We start from the raw sequence: 14,512 nt of genomic DNA on the forward strand, positions 1-14,512 counted from the left end.
CCACCGTCACAGTCAAAGAGAGGTTAATCCCAGGGTCCACAGATCACATCCGAAACCCACCAGCTCATAGAAGACCTGAGGTCCGACGTCTGGGAGATGAGGAAGGTGTTCCTGGCAGCGATGGAGGCCACCACTCAGCCATCAAAGGGAGTAAGGTACACTACTCAGCCATCACCAGGGGAGAGATACACCTCTTATTCAGCCCACAGGGGAAGACCTAAAACACAGACAAGCCAGAGACCATGGGGCTGTGTGGTGTGTCAAGAGGCACACACAAGAGAGCAGTGCTACCACTGTTTCTGCTGCGGTGAGACAGGCCACGTGTCAAGAGGGTGCAGGAAGCCAAGGCAGACGACGGGAAATGGGAATGGGCTGCTGAGATGGGATCAACAGTAGCTCCAGACCACGGGTCCCACCTAGAGCCAGACTCTCCAACCAGAAGAGACACACAGCACCAGCACAAAAAACTGCATCTACAACATCAACCAGGTAGACTAAACACACCACTCACCACTAAAGCCCCAACAACTGCTCCCATCCCCAGTCTATATGTGAACTATGTGAGGCCACAGCACAACACAGCTCATCAATCTGATTGGAAGGCAATGTCTAGTCCGCTGCAAGCTTGATGACATCACAGTAAAGGCCCTGTGGGACACTGGAGCTCAAGCCAGCATCATCAACGAAGCCTGGAGGAAGAAACACCTCCCACACACCACCCTCCAACCCATTGAAGAGCTGTTCGGGTCCGGAACACTGACGGAACTTGCAGCCAATGAGACTGAATTCCCCTTTACTGGTAGGATTGAGGCACAGTTCAAACTGAGCAGCGAGTCATTGGAAGCCATCACAGCTCCCATCCTCGTGTCAGACAACCCAGGTGTGGCAGAGAACACCATCATCATATTTAACATTATCGAGGAGGTGGTGAAGGCCCACAGCACCGGTCACAACACAGACCCAGACACCATCCATACAGTAAGTGCTGCATTCTCTCTCACAGCCAGGACAGCCAAGATGTTGTTGAAGCTCATCCGCACTCCTGAGGAAAGTGAAGATGTAGGACTGGTGAGAACAGGCCGTAGGAGGATGTTCCTGTCTGCCAACAAAGTCATAACCTTCTGTGTAACTACACATGTAGGAGCCAAGTTCAAAGGTCAAGAGATATTACCCAGTGAACTACACCCTCTCCCCAACTGCTTGGAAGAGACTGAGGGGCTGGTTAAGACAGCCTATGGGAAGAAAGCCTTTGTCACTATTCCCATCGCAAACACCACCAACCACCCCGTTGCACTCAACCAGCAAATCATCCTAGGCCACCTCCAGACAGTGAAAGCTTTGTATCCTGCCGCTGCTGAATCCCAAGTATCCCAAGCCAGTGTTCTACAAGTGTTCTACAGTCTACCTAGCCCCAGTGAATCCAGCACAGCAGAGAGAAAGAGAACAGCAACAAAGTAAAAAACAACACCTGGACCACCTGACAGAGGAACAGAGAGAGCAAGTGAGAGAGATGTTGCATGAAGAATGTGAGGGCTTCGCATATGATGATGATGACGACATCGGTTGTATCCAATCTCTGAACATGCATATCACCCTGAGTGACCCTACACCAGTGCAGAAGAATTACATCTCCATCCCCAACCCAGTCCAAGCTTAGGTAAAATAGTATCTCCAGGACCTGCTAAACAAAGGTTGGGTAACCCAGTCAAGGTCACCATACTCCTCCCCAGTGGAGTGTGTGTGGAAGAAGGATGGAAGCCTGAGGCTCTGCTGTGACTACAGAGCTCAACACAAGTATGTTCCTGATTGACACCTCATCCCCAGAATCTAAGACGTGCCTTGCTCTGAGTGGCAGCTCATGGTTTTCTGTCCTTGACCAGGGAAAGGCCTACCATCAAGGGTTCCTAGATCCTGAAAGCCGTTCCCTTACAGCCTTCATTACCTCTTGGGGCCTCCTCCAGTGGATCAGGATCCCTTTTGGCCTCAGCTCAGCTCCTGCAGAGTTCCAGAGAAGCATGGAAGAATGTCTATCAGGCCTCAGAAACACCATCTGCCAGCCCTACTTGGATGACAACCTGGTCCACAGCCCCAGTTTTGAAGATCACTTTGAGCATGTCTGGACAGTGTTATAGAGGTACCAACAGCTTGGTGTGAAGCTGTCTCCACAGAAGTGTGAAATCTTCAGGAAGAACGTCAGGTTCTTGGAAAAGATGATAAGTGGAGATGGATGCACTTTGGACGCCAAAGACATCTCCCCAGTCCAAGCCCTGAAAGAGAGAAAACCAGCCACAGTGGGAGAACTGAAACAAATACTGGGCATCCTCTGCTACTACAGGCCATACATCCCTGACTTCTCCAAAGTAGCCAAGCCACGGTATGCCTTACTAGCAACCCCAGACACTCCACAGCAGCCCACTGTAGCCTCAGGAAAAGGAAGGAGAAAGGAACTACATCAGAAGATGGGACACTTGGGGGTGGAGAGCACAGTGAGCCTCATCAGAGACTTTTTGCCGAGAAAGCATGTCGATGTTGAACACTGTCACAGAGTGATTGCCTGAAAAAGAAGCCCAACAAGCAAACCAGAGCCCCACTCAACAACATCAAGAGAACTTACCCCTTCGAAATGGTGTCCGTGGACTTCCTCCATCTGGAAACAAGCAAGCAGGGATATAAGTACATCCTAGTGGTGATGGATCACTACACAAGACTCGCCCTACCAAAAACAAGGCAGCAAAAACAGTCGCTGAGAAAATCTTCAACGACTTCACCATCAATTTAGTTTTTGCCAGCAAAATCCATCATGACATGGGAAAATAATTTGAGAACAAGCTGTTCACAAGGTTAAAAGAACTGAGTGGAGTACATGGATTCCACACCACCTCTTATCACCCTGAAAGGAATGGTTAGGTCGAGAGGTTCAATAGGACGCTGCTCAGCACATTGAGGACCCTGACTGAAGAGGGAAAGGCAGACTGGAAAACCTCACTTCCCAAGGTAGTGCATGCCTACAATTGCACACGCTCAGAGGAAATACGGTACTTTCCTTTGTTTTTATTTTTAGGGGGTACTCTGTTCGAAAGGTCCCCAAGGCTCCCCGTCTACCTGCTATTTGTCCTGGAAGTAAATGGCAGAAAAGGAAGCTATGAGGACTACTTCAGAAACTGGCAGGAGATAATGAAAGAGGCATACAACATCACTGCAAATGAAGCCACAAAAGGGGCTGAAAGAGGGAAAAGTCATTAGCCACGACAGGAAGGTACATGGTCAGGAGCTACAACACGGAGACAGAGTCCTTGTGAAAAACCTGTCTGAAAGAGGAGGGCCACACAAACTAAGGTCGTCCATATAGTTATTCAAAGGGAACACCCTGAGAGTCCGGTGTATGAGGTGAAACGAGAGAATGGACAAGGAGGAAAAAGAGTGCTCCACAGAAACCTTCTCCTGCCTTGTGATCACCTTCCTTTGGAGAAAACAGAAGAGACCTGTGTACAAAAAAATCAAAGACACAGGCAAGGACACAGACAAGACCCAAACCCCCCTCACAAACAAAACAGGCAGAGCAGAACTCTGACAGTGACTTAGATTACTATGAACTGAGATATGCCCTACGCAGTCATCACAGTCCCATCTCTGGAGTGGAGAACACCACTTTGGATCCAGAAGCTGAGCCATTCCAACCCCAAGGCACTGACTCGCCTGCACATCACATTCCCCCTGAAATGCATCACATTCCCCCCGCACATGGGGAGGTCTGTGTGAAGGAATCTGGAGGACAGTGTGGGGCCAGAGGGTAATGACACTGTGGGTGAGCAATTACCAAGCCTTAGTAGCCCTGAAGATGTACCCCACTCACCCCACCTGTACCCACGAAGAGGCCGACGTCAGACCAGAATGCTGACATACAGTGCTTTAGGTGAACCGTCAGTGATTGACAGAGACTTTAATATGATGGACGTTCAGATTATGCCCCAGCTTTCATTCTCTAAAGCACCCCCAACACTCTGGATACCCTGGTAATATGGTTATTGTATGTGTTTCACATGAATTTCGAACTCTGACAAGAACTGCCAGTATACTCTTAAGCTCCACTGAAGAAGAATATGAGAATCTGACATACAGTCGTGGTCAAAAGTTTTGAGAATGACACAAGTATTGGTCTTCACAAAGTTCGCTGCTTCAGTGTTACGAGATATTTTTGTCAGATGTTACTATGGTATACTGAAGTATAATTACAAGCATTCCATAAGTGTCAAAGGCTTTCATTGACAATTACATTAAGTTTATGCATAGAGTCAATATTTGATCATAACTGAGGCAGCAGACTTTGTGAAAATTAGTATTTGTGTCATTCTCAAAACTTTTGACCACGACTGTACAGTATGTGTGTAGCCTATGTAAACAGAATGTGATTCTGTTGGCCGAAAAGAGATCGAAGGGAGATTAGGTTACGGTTACCTTAAACTTCTAAATGGAAATATGCACAGGTATTTTGGATAATGTGCCAAGTATGTGGGTCCATTCCCTTTCAAGTGTTTAATTACATTCCAGGAGGTTTTAGTGTTGAATGTCAGGAGGCATTTATATTTTTTAAGTGGGGGAGGGTGTAATATACATGACTATTTATCAATTTTGGCATGTATTGCGCAGTGTATGGTGCAGTACCATTGTGGCCACTATAGGCCACCACTCACTTGTTCTAATGTTGTGGTTGCTTCTTCTATGGTGGACTCGCACTATGTGGCAGTTAAGAGAAGTTTGCCAAGTGAGTCAACAGCAACATAAATACATTTGTTATCTTTATTTTGAAGGTATTGGCTTCAACACTACCACACTATATGTGTAACACATGTGCTTGATACAGGTGTACAAATGGGATACAACTACAAATGGGATACAACCTTGGTTTGAATTCAAATGAATGAAAAAATGTGGTACCTCAAAAAGGCAGATCAATTTGGATTTATAAGCGCTGATTAACTAATATTTTATTGATGGTGTGTGTTCGGTGTGTGCATGCATGTGTGTGTGTGTGCATGTGACCATCCTTTTAGTCCGTAAATGATGATATTCAGACTTGTAGCAAAGTTTATTAAATTAAAATGTAATTCCCAGTGATTAAAGTTATCTGATAAGAGGCATAATGTAGGGATTTTATAACATTAGAGGGCAAATGGCCATTAACTCACAGTATCTCAGGTTAAAGCCTGAAATGTTGTGTGTCTTACTACATATGACATGGTTTCCTCTCTCAAGCAATATATAATCTACAGGGATCTAACAAAACTGGATAGGTAAAAGCAATATAGTAAAAGTCTACTGATAGGCAATATAGTGTCTACTTCCATCCATCCACTCAATCAGAGAGTAGGACAAGATAGGCTGAAAGTTATGCTCTCAATTATCATTGTCCTAAAACCTTAATTTGATTGACTGGGCTAAAAGTAGTACAATGACTTGGCAAATAACAACCAATGACACTGTGATTATGGATGAAGGTAGCATGAATTTAAAATGTCCATGCATGGCTTCACATTACCTGGAATAATAGTTATGATAGGCCTTCAATAATTGACAGTATTGAGACTGTTTCATGACATTGAGGTTTCTGAGGCCTCTTGACAATATTGGGACTCAACATTTGTTCACTTTACTACAATATGAACCCATGAAGTTCAACAGTTAATGAGCATTATCGCATGTTTTAATTCCCGCAGTAAGGCCCTTGGAAATACAGTTGCGGTCAAATAAATTATTCCCTATTTCTTCTCAAATAAATTGAAATTGAAAAACTGTGTTTGTCCGCGGTTATTTTGGTCAAAGTACTAGCTCCGGGGTGTCAATAATTGTGACCGACTGGCTCGATTCGGTCTTATGTAGCAAAAAAAGAATATTTGAAATGGTGTTTTTTACATTTGATGAAAGTAGAGACTCTGAGCTACAAAATGGTATATCATACACTACAGTTGAGGAATAATGGGAAAGTAATTCTGCTTTGAAAGTTGATAAACTTGTAACCTCACTTTTGAGAAAATGGCTACTGGAGAGCTTTTCTTTGTCTACACCCATTCAGCATCATTCACACCCTCTTAAAATAAATTAAATAAATTTAAATAAACTTAAGCCCCACCCATCTCTTTAAGGATTCACATGAGGCCATGTACTAAACAACCAAAGATTTCAAGACTAAAGAATGGTTGACACTGTCTTTCGACAGTTGTCGCGGTGACATCATGAACATTCTATTGTCTTCTGACATTAAACTTGTCGCTGTAGTTATGAAAAAGTACAAACACACAAACGACAGGCTGCATGACATCAGCAGCATGGTGGACCAACATAGCATAACTAGTGTATTTTAACACCAAAAGATACACCCGTTTAAAAATGAATTTGTATGTCAATCTAGCAAACCAGGCAACTAAAAGCAATTTTCTAAACAATATTTTGGTTCGTTTCTAGCTTGTTAGCTAGCTAGCTAATGTAAAGTTAGCTGACTAGCCAGTTCAACTAATGACCATATCATATAGCTGAAGTCTTCACCTCAGCTCATTTGTCTTCATTATTACAGGAAAATAAACTCACAACAAGATCATTATTTACAAGTTAATGGTGAGCCAATAACAGAAAATAGCTTACGGTTGTGAGTGTGATGAAATAAAAGCAGGGCATTCTACAGGAGAATTTTAAAACGTGGACCTGTCTCATTGGCCTAACGTTATATCCTAATTAGACTTTGGTGCAGGTCATGTTCTTCACATTACCGTCTCTGGTAAACACATACTATATCAAATAAAATCAAAGTTGATTTGTCACATGCACAGTATACAGGTGTAGTGAAATGGTTACTTGCATTGTAGAGTGTTTTGTTTAGACATGTAGCTAGCTAGCTAGCTAAACAATGAACCATAATCCCAACTCATAATGTTACTACCCTGCATTAATCTGCAGGTAGCTAACCAACCAGGTTCAATGTTAACTAGCTAGCTAACATTAGGCTATAACTAGCAATGCAAATAGCTCTGCGATATCAATAATATTACTACATAGATCGTTAGCTAGCGATCCAGCTAACGTTAGCTAGCTAGCTAACAGCACGCTTTAACTTGCAATGAAAACAACTTTCTGGCAAAATTAGAAACGTATAATATCTGAAAATGTAGCTAGCTAGACTCTCTTACCTGTATACATGGGTGGACGCTTCTCCCTCTCTGTCCCAGATGCCATGGTTGCCCTTAGTTTGAAGATGTAATCCGGAGACAGGTGTTTTATACAACTTCGTCTGCATATTTGCAATCAAACGCCAGAATTTTCTCCGTCTCCTTAGCTATCATACTCTATATCAAAACTCGGTACTCCAGAAAGTGGAGAACAACACTTTTGCAGTTCTACTATGTGATATAAATAAATAAAAAAGCTGTGTTAGAAAGGATAACCTACACATACTGACCAGCTCATGTTATAGACAGAAGCGTGCTACATGGCAGACCAATCCGAACTCATCTCTCGGCATGTCCAGCCCATCCGTTATCTCAGCCAATCATGGCTAGCAGGAAGGTTCCTGTCTTGTTCCGTGGCTAAAACAACTAGGCTCGTAATTTAACCATTTTATTCATATTTACAAATGGCATACAAGTTTGTTATTAAGGCACATGAAAGTTCACATGTTCCAGAATGCAGTTCTGCCAAAAAACGCATTTTGATTTAAAAAAAAAGTTCCCCTTGTGAAGTAGTGATGCACGACATACGCCTAGTTTCCTGAAACGAGTCACAATTTTCTCCATGCCATTTGTCTTTATTTTTTAAATTAAAATTGTAAACTTAAGTTTACTAAATGAAATTGGTTCTGCAATGTTCAAAATCCAAAATTATTTTAGAAGTATTATAAAAAAGTGCATCTGTAATTGCACAGGCGAAATTTCTATGTTCATGATGTGGGTGTGAAAGTTCATTCATAGGCATTGTGACTCATTCTGAGCTGTACCCATGGATGATGAGTGAGCTCTAACTCAAAATGAAAAGTGTAGAAAAACACCTCCTTTCTAAAGACAAATACTGGGCAGTATTTATAAGTACAATGAAAGATAGCTCACTCACACTTGGTAAAGTAAACAAAAAAACTGGATTTTGTTCAAAAGGTACTGCTTGGGAATATCAACCACTACTATATAATTAGTTGGAGTTATGAGGCAGGGAGAATCAATATAAGTAATATGTCAGCATAGGTAACATATACTGTAATTACCATTGTAGTTATTTGGTGACAAAGATGTTTAAATGTCACTATTTTTACATATTCTAATGAGACCATGTTGGTGCTATACCATGCATTGGCCTGAACATCTTCACATCCATTCCCTCTAATGAAAGAGTTTAAAGTAACAAGCTATTTAAGGATGTGAATGATATTCTGCTTTTACAAAGAATAGCTAAGGGAGTCTGTCGTTGTACGTCTGAAGAGAAAACACAGGGCATGTGGCCATCTGTACTTTCAATATGCAACCCAACCAACCTCGCCTGAGTGCAGATGAAAAATTAGAAATGAAATAGGGGTGGAAACTCTGCCAAGGGCGAGGTAATATGATTGATCTTTTATTATTTTTCCAGCCTGCAGTGTGTTATTGTGGTTCCTCCCCTGAAATGGGAAATGTGATAAATATAGATGTTCTTTACAGGAAAACCAGTCAGATTTTCACTATATGCAAGGCCTCCTCTATCAATCTCTAACGTTTTCTTTTGACGGCAGGGATTTATGTGTACTGTAAGGTAACCCCCAACAAAACCTACGCCTCCAAAGATGCTGGCCTGCCTAAAAGCCATTCAAGCAGCTTGTTTGCACTCTTTTTGCAGCAATAGTATCAGTAAGCTTTGCTGTTTTATACCTTCTATCTCATTCTCTCCAGCTGAACAGAATGTATTCCCTGGCAAGAAATATTCAATTTCCCTATAACATTAACCTATAAACTACAGTTCAGTGTGAGTCATATACAGAATCAGTGACTTAATTGAATCAGATTTTCAATAAACAACATAATACCATAAAAAATGCATAATTACTACAGTATCTGTTGTGGTATGCTAACATGGATAGACAATAGCCTATAGCCTATGGTGGCCCAGGATGCTGGCCATGCTAATCTTTTGTGAGGTCAAAGCACCTGTCAAGCATCACCGTCTGGAGAGCAGACAAATCAAACATGGAAGACAGCTGTTATATCTGCCACCTCAGCAGGAGAGAGTCCATAGGAAGGAGGATAACTTTGTTACAAGCCAAATGTCCAGGCAATAAATATCCCTACCACACCTTGAGAGATAAACCAAACACGCAAACACATGCACGTATATGCATAAACACACTATAAACATAATGCATATTTTAAATTAACTTCCACCTTCTACAGCAACCACTGAAGCTACCTTAATGAGAATTCATTAAACAACATTGCAAAACAGCTACCTGCTACTTATCACACAACTAACGCTGCCCTTGACAGGCAGAGCATGTAAAGTTGTCTCGGAGGGACTGGGGCTGAAAATAACACAAGATCGATATCAGATAGCAACTCTAGGGGTAGCATTTTTTACCAAGCCCTAACAGAATGAATCACACCACTGTAGCCAACACAGATTTTCCCTAGTCCTCTCCCTCTCTCTAGATCTACCTCTTTTTCTCCTTCTCCCTCCTCTCTCTCCCTGTCCTAAATAGAGATATTGCTACGGTACAGTTATCAGCCCTGCATCCCATGATATGCTCCGCTTGCCTCTGTCAATATGTTATGAAAAGTAAGCTCTTACCAGAACTGTGAAGAGAATTCCAAAATTGCCTGGTTCATTCCACAGGGCCACTTATTAAATCCAAGACGCCGGGGAAAGGATTGAGGATGCCATCGAAGGAAATGCCGACGGGAAAAAATCGGATTCTTAAAAACGTGGGAAATATGCAGAAGGAGATGGCTGAGAGAAGGAGAGGAAGCCGGGTGGTTTCAGATATCCGAATCTGGAGCACTTTATAAATGTGCCTGCGTTGTACACACAGGCACATGCAATTCACACAACCCACACGAACACACACACTCACATACACAGGGTGTACCTACAGTCGCTTTCAGAGAGGCTGGAAGATAGAGGGTGAGAGAGGAAGATAGAGAGAGAGCGAAAGAGATGGCGCGGGAGATGGAGAGGGAGGGGGGGGGCTGGAACAGAGCAAGGTGGAAAGAGGAGCTGCAGTGTGGGGAGAGATGGAGAGGAGGTACGGAGAGGAGAGAACTGAAGGGAGGGAAGGAGAGAAATATGAGGGTGCAACTAATGAAATTCTTTAGCCATATTTCCATCTAAAACACAGCTGCGGCTATGAGTCAGTGAAATGCAGGGAAGACAAAAGAGACTGAGGCTACAGAAACCATTTAGACATTTAGAGCCCCCTTGCATCTAACGAATGAGTGATTCCCCTTGTTACTGCAAAGCAAATTGGATAAGCAACAATATGTAAACAAACATATAAACGCAACATAAAACAATTTAAAATGATTTGACTGAGTTACAGTTCATATAAAGAAATCAGTCAATTGAAATAAATAAATTAGGCCAGTCGTCATGGTTTTCACATGACTGAGAATAAAGATATGCATCTGTTACCTACAGATACCTTAAAAAGTAGGGGCTTGGATCAGAAAACCAGTCATTATCTGGTGTGACCACAACTTGCCTCATGCAGCGCGGCACATCTCCTTTGCATAGAGTTGATCAGGCTGTTGATTGTGGCCTGTGGAATGTTGTCCCACTCCTCTTCAATGGCTGTGCAAAGTTGCTGGATGTTGGTGGAAACTGGAACACGATGTCGTACACGTCGATCCAGAGCATCCCAAACATGCTTGATGGGTGACATGTCTGGTGAGCATGCAGGCCATGGAAGAACTAGGACATTTTCAGCTTCCAGGAATTGTGTACAGATCCTTGTGACATGGGGCCGTGCATTATCATGCTGAAACATGAGTTGATGGCGGCGGATGAATGGCACAACAATGGGCCTCAGGATCTCATCACACTATCTCTGTGCATTCAAATTGCCATTGATAAAATGTAATTGTGTTCGTTGACCGTAGCTTATGCCTGCCCATATCATAACCCCACCGCCACCATGGGGCACCCTGTTCACAACATTGACATCAGCAAACCGCTCGCCCACACGACTGCCTCATGGTCCTGGGCTAGCGTGGTTACACATGGTCTGCAGTTGTGAGGCCGGTGGGACGTACTGCCAAATTCTCTAAAACGACATTGGCTTATGGTAGAGAAATTAACATTAAATTCTCTGGCAACAGCTCTTGTGGACATTCCTGCAGTGAGCATGCCATATGCATGCTGCCTCAAAACTTGAGACATCTGTGGCATTGTGTTGTGTGACAAAGCTGCACATTTTAGAGTGGCTTTTTATTGTCCCCAGCACAAGGTGCATCTGTGTAATGATCATGCTGTTTAATCAGATTCTTGATATTCCAAACCTGTCAGGTGGATGGATTATCTTGGCAAAGGAGAAATGCTCACTAACAGGAATTTAAACACATTTGTGCACCAAAATGTAGAGAAATACGTTTTTTGTGCATATGGAACATTTCTGTAATCTTTTATTTCAGCTCATGAATCATGGGACCAACACTTTTACATGTTGCTTTTTTTTAAAATGCCAGTGTAGGTATATGGCCAAAGAGGATGAAGAGGGAGAACTCATAGATTAGAGGGTAGTGGTGGTAGGTATTTAAGTAGTACTTTAAAGTATTTTTACTTTACTTTACTATTTATATTTTTGACAACTTCTACTTTTACTTCACTACAATCCTAAAGAAAATAATGTACTTTTTACTCCATACATTTTCCCTGACACCCAAAAGTTGGAGTGTGCACCTAGCTATCTGTAAATTTAAAAACAAATGAAAATGGTGCCGTCTGGTTTGTTTAATATAGGGAATTTGAAATGATTTATACTTTTGATACTTAAGTATATTTAAAACCGAATACTTTTAGACTTGTATTATTATTTTACAGGGTAACTTCCACTTTTACTTGAGTAATTTACTATTAAGATATCTTTACTTTTACTCAAGGATGACAATTGGGTACTTTTTCCACCACTGGTTGAGAGACCCATCCCGTTATAAAGGAAGGATGAACAATGTAGGGGAATGAATGCATGAAATGAAACAATATGGCATACACAACATTAATGATGTTCATCGCCTTAGTTGTCTGTAGACCAAGGCACTAATATTACAAACATTAGCAAGTGGGGAGGACTCTCACATGTCAAACAAATAAAGCACAGAGGCTTTGTCAGCAAAAACAGCAGGTCAGATTGTCAGTAGACAGCAGTTGTGAAATTGAGCTCAAATATGGGTGGAGGGGTTTTAACATTATATAGAGCCTGTCAAGAGTGGAAAGTATATCTGATCCTTTAAGGCCAGGCACCACACCCTAATAGGGTACTTTTTCTCCTTATTCAAATCACAATCAACTGTTACCAGTTGAATGGAGACACAAATATGATACTTTTTGGATTACACGTTTTCTGAAATATTGTATAAAAATATGCAAATGAGGCAATATCTCATAAAATATGCAGAACTTTGCATATACTGTACCACAGAAAAAAAATCTGGACACTGGATGAAGGCAGACTAAATATTTTGCTTTCATTTTGCTAAGAAACTCCAGGACCGGACTTGTATAGAGCAGATTGTGGATAAACACTATTTTCATCTTTTTATCAGTAAAATACTAAAGACATGCATGTAAAATTATTTTTTTGGTGCATTTGTTTTCACAGAAAATGTCTTATAGAATAAGTATTTGACAATATGTCAACAATTTGCTCTATACATGTTTGGAGAATATATCTAAGGATAACCACACACAATTTGGTGAATGCAGATGCTTCTGAAGCTGAGAAAAATCAGTTGGCGTGTGGATAGAGTCTGACTTTTGGGAAATGGCAGTTAAAGGGAAGTACACTGAATTTAGCCTGCCAATTGCCAAATGCCTATTTAGACCCAATCACCATCTCTTCAAAGTAAGTTACTAGTCCAGCTTGTAACATTCCCTATGAAATTGACTTTTAAAGTATGCATGAAATGATGGATGTACAGTATGTCCATTTGAAAGTGGTTAAAATTCATGATATTTTGAACTGATACACAAAACGACGCCGGTTTCAAAACTTCAAGTTTTTCAATTTTAATTATTATATACAATTATTGCAACCAATAGAATGTTATATACATTATATAAGGGGGATACAACCATCGCAGCTTTGCAGATTTTGCTGCGAAGAGACAGAATCATTAGATCACTTGTTTTGGTACTGCCCATATGTAGCTTGTTTTTGGTTGCAGGTTCAGGAATGGCTGAAAAAATTCAACATTTACTTGGAGCTAACTCTGCAAATAGCACTGCTGGGTGATTTTATAAGTCATAGTCAATTGCTGAATAATATAATAATACTCTTAGCAAAGGTGTTTATCTTTAATTTACAATCTGTAGAAACCATGAGATTAGAAAGGTTCAGAGTTTTTGTGAAACATAACAGCACAGTGGAAAAATATATGGCAGCTAGAAATCAAATCTGGATGGTCTTCAGAGATAGATGGGAGGGTTGAAGGTAGCTGAAGGCTGGGACTAAAAACAAACAAAAGATAACTAATGTAAAATATACTGTCCGTGAAATGCATGTAGTATGTATAAGCTGGAAGTGGAAGCTAAGTATTGTTGTCCATTAGTTTACTCTAATTAGGTTAGGGGTTGTAGGGTTAGGGGAAAATAATAAATAAGAAAAAATATAAAAATATGTATATATTTAATATATATGGGGGATTGGAAATGATGTAGACAATTCCATTGATATAAGCCACAATCTATCTGCAATATTAAAGCTGATTATATTTTGTTGACAGTACTATGATCAACTAAATAAAATCTATATTTAAATAAACGTATTGACATTGTTTACTTTCTGAAAGTACTTATACTTTGAAAGGACCAAAATACCAAATAATCATTTTGATTATTTAAGATCATTTTGGATGGAAACCTGTCTGTCCATCTAGATTCTAGATGTTATTGGAATGAATCATGAGTTCATAGTTTGACAAACCTGACATTGATAAGAGCAATTATAGCTCCCCCAAGGAAGCTAGCTTTCTTGGAGCTGTGGTACTATGTCTGGCTCTGGCCCTCCGGATGTCAAGTTTGAATCTTGTTTCGAAACCTCACACTGCCCACCCGAAATGCCACACTGTTGTCAGAAGTGGGATTGGGTTGACCTGGGATTTGGATGACCACAGGAAGGGGCTTGAAAGAAAGTCGAAGCAAGGGGACACATTTCAAATTCTAATATCACCTTTGATCCTCACATTGCCTGGCCGAAAGACCACACAATAAGTTAACTATCGTTCATGAAATGGTTAACAGCTTTAACATCCTCCTAAGCAACTTGCTATTTAAAATGTGCAAATTCTTATGCAGT

General features: G+C 41.2%; 1 protein-coding gene across 1 annotated transcript in view; it reads right to left on the bottom strand.

Annotated features, from left to right (window-relative positions):
* Positions 1 to 10,149, bottom strand: part of lingo1a (leucine rich repeat and Ig domain containing 1a) — a 266,562-nt gene extending 256,413 nt beyond the window's left edge. The window contains exon 1 of the mRNA XM_041837656.2: positions 9,793 to 10,149. The gene's annotated coding sequence lies outside the window, so the exon portion shown is untranslated. The remainder of the gene's footprint in view (positions 1 to 9,792) is intronic.
* Between the last annotated feature and the right edge of the window lie 4,363 nt (positions 10,150 to 14,512).

The sequence above is a fragment of the Coregonus clupeaformis genome, chromosome 19, assembly GCF_020615455.1.
Source record: "Coregonus clupeaformis isolate EN_2021a chromosome 19, ASM2061545v1, whole genome shotgun sequence".
Lineage (NCBI taxonomy): Eukaryota > Metazoa > Chordata > Actinopteri > Salmoniformes > Salmonidae > Coregonus > Coregonus clupeaformis.